The sequence below is a fragment of the Varroa destructor genome, unplaced genomic scaffold, assembly GCF_002443255.2.
Source record: "Varroa destructor unplaced genomic scaffold, Vdes_3.0 BEIS01000003.1, whole genome shotgun sequence".
NCBI classification, from domain to species: Eukaryota; Metazoa; Arthropoda; class Arachnida; order Mesostigmata; family Varroidae; genus Varroa; species Varroa destructor.
The window spans coordinates 49,473,965-49,486,512 of NW_019211456.1; the positions used below are offsets into that span (position 1 = coordinate 49,473,965).

Genomic DNA, 12,548 nt, shown 5'->3' on the forward strand with positions numbered 1-12,548 from the left:
TGTTTCAGGAGAGAAGGTTTACTCATATGGACTCCGTCATTTGCCAATAGTGCTCACCGCTTCATGTCTCGTCGTTGCTAGTTCGCGCATGATTTTCGCTTTGTTTGGCTGCCGACCACAACGGCAAACAGTGAACTCGAGGTTCTGAGGGAGAAACCAGAGGAAAGGAAGCTTTGTCTCTCGGAAAGACGTTACTCCTTTTCCCATTTATAAGAAGGTTTTCGTAGGCTCATCGGCCGTTATTGAATCGGAAGCAGGGGTGGAGGAAAGGGAGGTGGCGTCTTTCAACACTAGTTGAAAGAGGACAAATCTGAAATTTTTCTGCATCGCAGAACGCCAATGATTCTTAGGAAAAGTACACACACTTGATCTTTCGATATACGTCCGTGCACCGTATGTGGGGAACTGTCAGGCGTTGCTGAGGGAATCAGTGCTGAAATATGGGAACGGATCGAACTGGACAGCAGGAGGACGTACGAATCATCATAGTAAACAATGATGAACAAAGCTACCGCCTATAAATTAACTATTCCTTCGATTAACGCATTTTTTAAGATGTTCTGATCAACCAATGGAATTGGTACAGTCAGTGGCAAACAATCAGCTTCGAATCTTATTGGATCGGCCTACTTACTTCGGGAATGAACCAACTTGGTTGTAGCTAATAATCGCTCAAACGATCCCATTAATAGAGCCTGGAAATAGTTCAATTTTACAAGTAGTACAAGTTAGTCGTTAAAAAAAAATATGATAATGTGTACTTAGATCAATATATAGCCGATACGATGACATTTATAAATTCTACGACCCATATTATTTCACTAACTTTTTAAGCAACTAAGCAGGACGGTACTTGATAGAAGCAGATTTTATACATACATTAAATACTAAGTAAATTCTTTCTGCAGGCTTAGTCACCTACGCCATTTTAGCGTGCAACTGTTTTAAAAGAGTTGTTTTGAATTTTTTAAATTTAATTTAATTATAATACAGCTCAACTTTTTTTTTTACAATAAATACGTACTTATGCCTACACATCATCCTGGCTAGACCTGCCACCTTCAACGGCCATCTTTACTAGCTTTTATATAAATGCAGATTTGAATTTGTGTAAATGTGTGCGAGCATTAGTACGGATCTTTACAGCGTGTTTTGTGAGTATCGTGGTGGCCCTATCGCATGTATACCCGAATGGAGAAAAAGGTTCTTTCTTCGGCGTGAAGGAAGTCGTAACCTCAGTATGCCCCCTCGCCAGTTCCTGATGCCACTATTTTTTTCAGGAAGGGGACGCTCCTTGGGCCATTTCCCAGCAAAAGAGCTCGCGCACGCCAGCGGATCGTTAGAGAGATGGCTGAGGTGGTAAACGACGGCGGGAGAACGAGACTTTGACAATTCAGTGAAAGCTGCTAGTGATCATAGTTAGCGTTCTCCATTGCCGCTGAAGGCATTGTAGGCAGGGCCTTTTACACCAACAGTAATGCTTACTATCACTGGAAATGTTAGCTTTCACCTGAGTTCACAGAGTTTTCTAAGCTATGGTACACGATATTAACTTTCGAGACAAAGGACGGACGAGGAAAGAAGCACGAAAAGCTTTTTTGTTGCTGGGAGAGCTCAGATTTTGTGGTTCAGCAAGACGCGTTAGTAGCTGTATAATTGATCTAGGCCGTCTTTCAGTTGCTCTTTGTAGGTTCAGGCTTACGGAGCATTTCTTATTGCGTAGGCACAAAGGTATCGAAAAAAACTGACGCCCATATTTCTCCATCGATATGGAAAATTAGTGAATGGCGATAGTATTATGTTTTATATTAGACGTAACGCTTTTGGTCCGGAACGGGAACTTGCGAAGATTTTTTTCATTGTTGTCTTCTCGCTTATTATGCTTCAGCAGATTTACAACATAATAATAATAGCCTTCGTGAAAGGATGCTGCGAATTGTTGTTTGTTTAAAATTTTAAATCATGACAAACTGTTGTTTTTCTAAGTTTTATAATTAGGTCTGTTAAGCATTGCAAGTTACATTATGAACGTTAATCAGTTTTTCAGTGTATCAGTGACCGCATCTGATTTATGGTCATTGAACCCACGTGAGTCCATGTTCGCATTTAATAATCGTAACTTAATTGTCTTTATTTTGAGATTTGTGAGCTGTCCGACGGATAGGGTTATTGCATTTCTGGGCATACACGAGCATTTCCATACCCGTCGTAAAGCAGGTTAAGATACGCATTTGCAGCTTTTATGTCGTTTCGTTGTTTTTCCGCTTCTATTGTTGCCGCTGCCAGCGGGGCTAGGGGTAAATCCACACTTGAGAGAAGTCTTCACCTAAGCTTAGGCTTTAGCCACGACGTAACCAGCGGCGGTAACGGCAAGAAGACAGCAGTCATAGTGGCGGGAGCAACGTAACAGCGAAAGCAGTTGTATCACTGACCAAAGATGGCAGCAGAGTCATTTGTCGACCGACTCTGTCAGACACTCTGGTACCAGCTGAACGCAGCCAGAAGACGTTTGGCCTGTGGTGGAAAACTTAATGATAAATTAACTTTGATCGAAGCAGGATAATCATGGAAGCCTTAGGACAATAGGATTACAATACCTTACAATAGGACATAACAGTTTATGAAAAACGATACCGAATCAATGTAAGGTGTGATGCTAATGCTGCCGCCATTGCTGCTGTTATAGCGTGCTATAGAGTCATAATCTCACCGGTCATGCAAAAAATGTAGAACTATAAAAGCAAAAACCGTGTCTTGCGATAATTTGTCGGAAATAATGTCGTAAAGAAGAGAGTAACCCGTTAGAAACCTCTAGACAGATTTATTGATAAAGTGTTGTTCTCTATTTGCAACGCAGAGCGGAGGAATTAATCAGAAACTTCGTTTATTCCAGTGCTGGCGGTGTCATTTGGGCTATTTTTTTTTCTTATTTTGGTAGGCCAGTGAAACGCATTATTAATAACCGGTGGTAAACAAATACGTAAAATACGTATTCGTATTACGTATTCAAAAATAGACGTTGTAGTGCGATATAGGTTTACTTTGAGTTGCCAGTGTCGATTTTAAATGGGAACAATAAGAGTTTCCGCTATTATTGTTGAAATAATAACTATGATTTCTACGCCAGCATGTGACCTACGGAACGAAACAAATATTCTTCGATGGTTTTTGTTTTCAGCGGGACAGCTTTAAAAGTCTTCAGACATTTATCAAAGGTCTTCGCTTCCTTAGTAAGTGTACAGTCTTGCCATTTTTACCGTTTGGCCACTGGTGTGGTACCTTCGTTGATGTATTGGTGATTCTCTTTGTTAAAACGAACCCGCCGTATAGATTTCGTATCTTCTAAAAGTTAGCGTGGACATTTGAGCAAAGTATTTCTTCATATGTCGTCCTGCAGCAAATATTGAAAATACCAACGTGCATATATACTTATTAAATGTGTACCTAATTACTTATTAATGTGCATTAATATATGGGCTCATACAAGCGCTACTCGCGAGACATTTATACACTTATATCTGTAGAAATATATGTTTACAAGTGTGAATTTGCTTATATATATGTTCCCTGTGTAGTCAAGTAGCTATAGTAAATCATGTGCCCATAAAGAACCCTGTTATTTTCCTGTTCAGACGCACGTTTTGTGAAATAAGTGTTATTTGTTCTATACATATTGTGACCGATAAAAAAAACTCTAGGTATGTGCATAGATACATCAGCTAGTCGTGATCTTGTCCTTAGACGCCACAAGCTAATCTAAAAAATAAGTTAATTATTATTAATTAGTAGGCTAATTTGAAGTTACCGATAAAGCATGCTTCCGTTTTGGACGCCAGCTGTACTATGCAGTATAACTTAGATAGGTCAAGTTTGCAAACGGATACTTAATACGCTTCGAAAGTTTAATTTGCATATGTCTCTAGTATAGGGTTCCGCAAATGGTCAGCTCGGTGTTTTGAAACTAACTGAGAACTCGGAAGGATCCATTCAAGGAGGACTACCTATATAGGACCATTTAATAAATTCACACTAGAAAATATACGTTGAATGAATTCGCCACGTCTCCTATGGGGTTGCTGACGTACTTTGATCGGTATCTATAGTCTTAGGTATATACGTACAATGCAACACGTAAATCTGATTGGCACGATGCGCAAACAGCGGAACCTTTGATTTTTTTTTCTTTCTATTTAATCACACTTGTCACACAGCGCGTGTCGCCATAATAGGGATATGTATAGAAACTATAAGGCCTTAACTGCACCATTTGGCTTACGAGGGAAGCACAGAGGAATCGATTCGGCGATCTTCATCTAATTTAAAATTTCAGTTCAATGCACGTTTAGGGAATAGTTTAGCACTAGATGGTTAGGTACCTTTTCTAACGCTTTGTTATAGCACAGGATCTATTACCCGTGTTTTGTCTTGTCTCTCTGTCAGCCATAGGTAATCCAATCACTGTGCTTTTCAATAAAGACGTAGTGAGCCAATATCACACTTCTAGCAAAGTGAAGTTACCTCACTAATCTGGGTACGATTATGTAGCATTATGTAGCTAACCTCGCAAGCACTTCGGATCGTGCTTTCTACAAAGGCGAAGTGATATGTTCTTACGGGTTTAGCAGAGTGAATCTCATATATAAAACACATCGTATAGGTTCTATAGGGTCTTAAATTTTAACCAGAACTGCATCTCCATTAAGGCTGAACTACGTCCTCCCTGTTTCTCACTGTAACTGCCATGTACGTCTAACGTCGACCTCCGATGCGATGCGTCGCATTTCGAGCTAGAGGAATCAAATTATCCACCTTCCCTTAGACACTAGAGCGAATGACTCCTATAAACTCACTGGGACCAATGCGTCCGTGTGCGAGGGCGTTTGTTTTACTGCCCATTGAGATTAATGTTTCTGCAAGGTCAGATACTCAGACAGTGAGCTTCCGATTGGATAGGTGGAAGGTGGGGCTAGTTTAAACAAGAGTACCTTCATAATTGCAGTTCGCGCAAAAAGTTAACACAACTGAAAGAAACTAGACGGGTCGATTTGACTGCATATCTAAGTGGAATCTTATCCAGTAAATTCCTCTGATTGACTTGCTCGTACGTTGAATCACCTCGTTGTACCTTCATTACAGACAGTAAATACCTATCCATTAAATAAACATAAATCCAGCTTTCTAGTCAGCCTACTTCGAAATGTTTTTTCGACTGGTAGAAATAAGATGGCCTGCTAAAGCAGTTCTATAAAACTGATATACACATGTACAGGTTGTGTCATCGCTGGATAGGTACACCAACAATCGATATTCTGAAACTGCCAAGCACATTGAATGGCTAAAAACCAAAGGCCTTGCACTCGTGTAAAATGCACAGTATCGAGGCTGCAAAGATGCCTAACACTCAGGTGCAGAACAGACTGAAGCTTGTTTACAAGCGAACTGGTGAATGTTCAGTTGGACAGCATGTACGTACTTGATCAGGCGAAATTATCATTATTGAGATTAGACCGTATCAATTGTGTTTTGGTTAATCGCTGCTATGATAAGGTAAATTATGTACCCTGCTTTCTTATGAGTTTTCGACTTGTGGGCATGAGTGTGCGCCTATGTAAATAACGCTAACAGTGATGGAAAAAGCCCCATGAGTTCGCTTCGCCCAAATCACTACCGCATCGAATAGCTTTAGCAGCTCGGCCGCTGGCAAGTTGTGTGTACACGCCATGTATCAGTATACAATTATATGACGACAATACCCCTTACGTCCCCATCGTTAAACCTTTTTCTGAGGAGTGACGCTCCTGATAAGTAAACGGTGCAATGCAGAGCTTGGCTGGGGCCATGACACTTCGCCAGTGTCTAGAGGACTAACATGCAGCCGGCCGTGATATGCCTTATTTTATTATAAACACCTAGCGAGTCCTAGTCTCGATAGTGCGGCGACCAAATGACAATTAATGAGTGTTTATGGCAAAATTATTCAGCAGCTCGTATTTTAGCAGTTATTATTTGCACTTAATTATTTAGCAGTTTGTTCGTATGCAGATGCCTAAATCGAACTCAGCGGTTCCCAGTGCTTTAGCTTTGCCCACTGGGAAGGGCGATAACATGCGATGGACTGTCGAGGGTGTGGCACTGTTCAGTGCAACGGAACGATGGTCGGTGCAAGCGAAACTAAACGATTACATCAATGACAACGGCAATAGCAACGATGACGTCCAGTTGGAAACGGTAAAATTCTAGTTAGTAAGTTGAGTTACGGTCCTACATGAGGACGATCATTGGCACAATGAATATATCAGCTAGGCCATGCTAATATGATAATAAATTCCCGTTTGGTATGTTAATAAGATGAGAAGAACCGTCGATGGTTATGTGAGGGTTAAGATGTACACCGCACATAACACTGTATGTAGATCAAATGTAGCCCATTAGACATGTTTGGGCGGGACAACTTAAGGCCTGGGCCTCAGACTGATTTGCGCTGCAGGTAACTATTATCCGCATCTTTGGACTCGTTACGTTTTCTAAATTATAATAATTTATTAATACACAGGGAAGTGTTAACGTTACATTTCGCCCAGTTTTCCTAATGGCCATATACGACAATTGTAGTGTTAGTTAGTAATTATATAGTTTGTTGTTAAATAGCGCCTCATATACATAATGCCTAATACAAAAACGTTGCTAGCTATTCAAATGGGATAGAAGCTGTCGTAACGTACAGAATTTCGTTATCTGAGCTCGGTTCAAGCGGGGCGCCGAACACATCCCTCAATAGGAAGTATACGTTACATTACTGCTATACTAGCGAAGGATACCTGACTGATGGCAAATCCTTGCCTACTGCAGCAGTCTAATGACTATTGTAGAAGTACTTTTGGCGTTATTTCGCCCAAGAAGGCTGCTACAAAATAGTGCTAAGGAGCTCCTCGAAAGCGCTATGGAAGTCCGTCCCGCGACGAGCCGGTTTATCGCTATCGAAGCCAATCAACAACGTTCATGAGAAACTACTAAGGTGTACAACGAATGCGTCACGTTCTCTACATGCATGCATGGCTTGCGGTACTGTTTGTGTGAAAATTTTCTCGCACTACCCTACCGTGTCGCTAACTGACCATGTTGAATGAATTATATATTCATTCAGATAGAGGAGCATCGTCTGCCGACGCTTGACGCCATATCTGATATGAAACAAGCGGCCGCCATGTTGGCAAATTGACGGCGTGGCGGCTACAGATCTGCACAGGGTATGTGGCCTGATTGCCTAGTCATCTAACGGCCTGCAATAGACTAGCAAGGCACCCTTTTCGTCCGTGTGTCCTAAATATATAACGAAAACGAAGCTTGTTTCTCTAATTCTTTTACCTCGCAATATATGCCTAATGCCAAAATCCGTCGTACCACATAACGCACAAGTGTGGAAGCGTCGATATAGGTATAATTTCGTATTGATGACTCGGTAGTATTGCCATTAGTATAATTAATATCAAGAGCAGCAGCAGCAGCAGCAGCAGCAATGCGTGGTGATTCATGGCTCGTACGATCCAGCAGTATGAGCAGGAAATGCAAAGGGAGACGAAAAGTCTATGAGGTCTATCAGTGATATCCCAGTTCCAGGGGGCCGAACACTGGCAATGGCAGACCGGATCGTCGGGGTTCCGATCAGGCGCCTGGAACCATTGAGCATCAGACGCTGTCCACCTGTTGACAGGAGGCAGGCCTGACCAAAAAATAAACGACGATTATATTATATTGACTGTTTCGGTTTATAACGTTAGTATATTATATTGCGATTTATATTTGGTGCATTAGTTACCATGATTAATATGCTGTTTGTCCATGCAGAAGTGCAGGGCAACTGCACGAGATGCTCCTTCGAAGAAGATACAAAAAAAGGAAGCAAACTGTTTTCGCAGCAAACGCTACACTTACGAACCTGATGGAGCTTTTCTACGTACGACTTAAGCATTCAAAGCAAAATGACGCTGAAATTAATACAGTTGTGTGAATATATATAGAAAATCGCCCGGTCATTCAGCAATGTGCTCTGCGCAGGGCTATGTACATATATCTTAGCTTTGAAATCGTCTTAGTGTCCGTCAGTCGGTCCTCCGAAGCCGTGTATCAAGGGTGTACGGATGCTGTACACGGTGCCAGTGTGTCGTTGTCGACGTCTCTCCCTTAAATCCCTTAGCTGGAGGCATTCAGCTATTGGCTGGCCATTCGCCGGTTAAGGGTTGGATGCTGTGGGCCGCAGTAGTGAGCCGTAATCTTCCGCCAATCTGGCTGCACATCCCCTGAGTCCAACCTGCCATCCAACTCTTGAGCTGACGAGAGAAAATCGTCTAAGCGACTTAGCAAGCCTGACAGACGCAACATGTCTGCAGAGCTCTAGCAACTGGTATTGCGTCAAAGTCGTGACCGACTCTGGGGATTCCACGAGACGTTGAACCGCTGTTGACTCACTATCTCGGCAGCGTAATGTATCTGGGATTCTAATGAGAGAATCAGAAAGCCAACGAAAATAATCATGTGCGACACACATCAGTGCGTACCGCCGGGTATTTATCATCTATCGCATTGGCTAGAACGAGTCTTTTATCGTTATTTGATAATGGTTTCTTTAATAGATAAAAAGTATATGCATTTGAAATCGAAAATACCTGAATGAAGACAAGGCTACAATTAAAAGTTTAGCATCGAAGGTGTATCTCCTGAACAAAATCTGCTTGTTACCTGCCATAAGGCTTCTAGTCCCTGGTTATTATATTGGACAGATCCCTAGCTTTTTAAAAATTGGGTAAGGCTCTTACTAAACTGTGAAGATATAATTTCGAGTTAACATTAATACGCGTTTGACTTATATTTTAGTATTTTTTTAGTGGGTAAATAAAACCGTTACTTGGTCTTACTACAGTTTATCCTTGTCCTATGATTTTCCGTGTAGGAACAGGGCGATAATTGGGAAAACTACACTCAGCATAGGCACTCGTTATCATCACTCAAAATCCCATTTTGCAGTAAATATGTATATATTAGTTTACTTCGTTTGTTTAACTTCATAGCTTGTAGAAGTCCTATGGGGACTATTAGTGTCCTTGTCGGCAGTCGTCAGCGCAGCGACTTCAGCGCACCGCAGTTGCTTAGGCCAATCATTTATACAGAATTCATATCTACGCACGATACGCAGTAAAGCGTCAGATCATGCGCGACGGTGTCGTCTGTGTGTATTTATGCTTTTGTGTGTTTCTTAGAGAGACGCACGTTGGTTTGTGGTAGCGTTTTTGTTAATCGTAGTCGACTGCATCCCGCTTGACCTTGCCACAAACCCACAATGAGACGACTAACAAATTAACAGAGCTTAAATTATAGTTTTCATCATCATAGGCCTCCGAAGCACCCAAATACATTAACGGACAATTACATACGCCACATATATACATACACATATGCAGTATACACGCCCAACGGCGAGGACAAAGCAAGTACGAAGTGCGCGAAGAAGTGCAAAGAGCGACATCTTCGCATTTTTAAATAATACTGGTAAAGTAACAACTAAGTGAAATAGCAAATAAGCGTTCCCAACGTCAACAAACCAGCCAGCCAGCTTATACTTCGAATAAATCACACCTTTCGTAGCGAGTAGCCGAGATGACCTCCCTGACAAGCAATAAGCCCCCTCACTATACAATGGCGCACTTGGCGTTTCACCACGCCGTATTCATGCTTCTGCTGGTATTGTCCTAACGCTTGTTATAGACGGTGCGTGATATCGCTATGCGTGATCCGTTCATCCGACTACTAGGCTCCATAAGCTACACTATATACGTACGTATTTCGGCCTGTTGTTGCTGTTTTTTGTGTGCGTATAATTGCGTAACCACTGGAAAGACGACCAGTTCAGGCGGGATTCGCATTACTTCGGCCAGCACCGCCAGCAACAGGAGAAGCATCATCTGAATGGAGTTTCTGCTTTCAGCAAAACCACCCCCACGATATGGGACGACAACATAGGCTCGCTGGTTCGTCTGGTGAAGGCCGTCAGCAAACGGCAATATGAGACCTCACATCACTTCGTATCGCTCACCGCTATAAAGGCATAGCAGATACATGCTTAATAATATTTTGCTTCTTTATTATGACTAATAGTTAGTTTACTTGCGAACTGACGGTAGCAAAAAATGCTTTCGGCACAAAGATGGCGTTCAGTCAGCACACATACCTAGTTGTTATGTCCTCTTTACTAGCTTCGATAGTTAGGACACGAAGTATTACTAGCAAGGAAATTTGAATCGTACATAACACTTACAATCACTGGCACGGGACAAATCCTATCGCTACATATTCATTCACTTCTTGTAGACAGCAGTACCGGGTTTCAGCGATATTGATTTACGTGTCGTCCGTCAGTTTGACGTGCCGTAAGTTCAGATGGGCACGGCGATTGTTCCGAAGAATTACGCGGGGGTGAAATTGCTGCTGGTGGATCAGCCTGTTGTAAATAAGCCAATTAAAGGTACTGTGGCGGGGTGAAAAATGCAGAAAAACATCACAGAAAATAGCGCAGGCACAGCTGGTATTCGAATAAAAAGAAATCCCAAATTAACACACGATTGTAGTTATGATTTATGTTAGAGTGAACGTTTTAAATGATGCAGCATTCATTGAAATTATTTTTCGTGTCTGCAGAAATACACACCCAATGATTAATATATAGGAAATAAGATAAACCGTTATGGAAACGGGCGGTGTCCTGTAAAGTGTAAATGTGACCTTGTGTTGTCGAGACCGCTGCTCGTTGTACGGGTAGTCTTTCAAAAAGTCCTTCAGTCCTGATAGACGAATCAGGTTCGAGCTAACGCGCAAAGCAGGCGTCACATCATTGACTCACAGAAAAGAGGGAAATGGGCTGTCACGCCCAGTACGTAGTAATTAACTGTCCATAGACTATTAATCCTTCAACTCCATCGCCTTGTTATCGTATATCATCGCGCATAAAGCTAACGTGAGCAGAAGAATATTTTTAACGATTTGCTGGTGAAACTAACATTTGAATACAAATAAACGAGTGAATGAGTCAAAGGGTGTACTTATGAGTACTACGCATTGTATAACCCGCTGGGTCCGATAAGTGGGGAAGAACGCCTGGTCGAAGATGACACATGGATTGCAGATAAGTGTGGGCTTTTCGCATAAACACTATTATTACCGCTAAGGATTACTACATTGAGCATTGAGGCTTGTCCAAGTTTAACGCTAGCCCGGTGTTTGTAACTGTGTGAAAATGCTAATGCATCAAAGAAAAATGGGTGCGACCATATATCACAGATCACAGCAAATAGTAAAGACTCTTTTGTAGGAACTCAAGAATATGTAGTATTAGTACAAATGTAAGCTTTCCAATCAGAATACGGAGTAACAATTATAGATTAAATTTCCGCTCTTCCTTAGAAAAATCATCATTAGTGGTAGTGCTCTAAGAGAACTGCACGTATGCCATAATTTAAACAATATTAGACTGTAATAATTTTCATTTATTATGTGCATAAAATTTCGAATTGAGGATTCCGTTCACGTACGCCAATAGGACGCTATCGTGCGTGCACTTCCGCTGACGTTCCAACTGCTCTATAACGTTCGATGACGGCTGACTGCCACCATGTATGCCAAGTGCGGCTGGCCTTAGACGAATCAGTAGCGACTAATTATAATAAAGTATCAGATAGAACATGTTCAATAAGTTTTTCTATTTATTAACAAAAGTCGTATTTTTCGAAATTCGTTACTACTGCAGCTCCACGATCACTCCTATATTACGGTGGTGCTAGATACTGAATGCGATTATAATGCAGACTACCATTTTTGCCTCTTGGAAGGTACTCATGTTCTGTCATTGCCGGTTAAAAACGGCATGCTATAGGACATAACAAAATGCCGCCCGCAGTCAACGGGAGTAGTAATGCAAATATGTTGTTGGGTTATTCGTCAAGATTTTTTTTCAGGACAAACTGCTGAATCAAATAGGACAGAAAAGGGTTTATTTGGCCTGTTCGCATAGTATACATTCACATAATGCCTACGAACGTACAGCCCGATTCATTGACAAGGCCTTCGCGTTAGTTCTAGAGATACGGTTAACGCAATCGTGTATTACAATCAGTACAACAAAGAAATCTCTTCGTTTAAGAAAGTGGGAAGAATAAATGTTTGGTTCTGTCCGTCAGTCATTAATTAAGCGAACTAGCTAAAGTTATTACTTACGCATTTGACTGATGGGGTATCGGTTCTATGAGGCAGCTATCGGATCGCTTGCTTTGATTCCAGCCTTAATAAGCAAGCTTGACATGTCGTGCATAAATTTCTACAGATATCTATATAATCATAATATCAATAGATATATACACCAGGGGAAGGTGTTACGGATGTTGTGATACGAAAGAATATGCTGGTCGGATGAGAACGTCATTCAGCCCTTTCCGCAGGACGGACTCAGGGATTCAGTAGGGACTCAGCAAATAATGATCATCAACAAGCAATGCCGCCAGCCA

At 41.6% G+C, this 12,548-nt stretch overlaps 1 long non-coding RNA gene across 9 annotated transcripts in view; it reads right to left on the reverse strand.

Moving 5' to 3' along the window:
* Positions 1 to 953: 953 nt before the first annotated feature.
* LOC111247681 (uncharacterized) overlaps positions 954 to 12,548 on the reverse strand; it is a 70,901-nt gene continuing 59,306 nt past the window's right edge. For 3 of the 9 annotated variants that reach the window (XR_015323435.1, XR_015323439.1, XR_015323436.1), the window contains 3 exons: positions 10,310 to 10,492; positions 8,913 to 10,089; positions 954 to 8,495 (listed from right to left, as the gene is read on the reverse strand). This is a non-coding gene — a long non-coding RNA (uncharacterized LOC111247681). The other 6 variants (XR_015323437.1, XR_015323438.1, XR_015323432.1 and 3 more) reach the window with 6 other exon arrangements.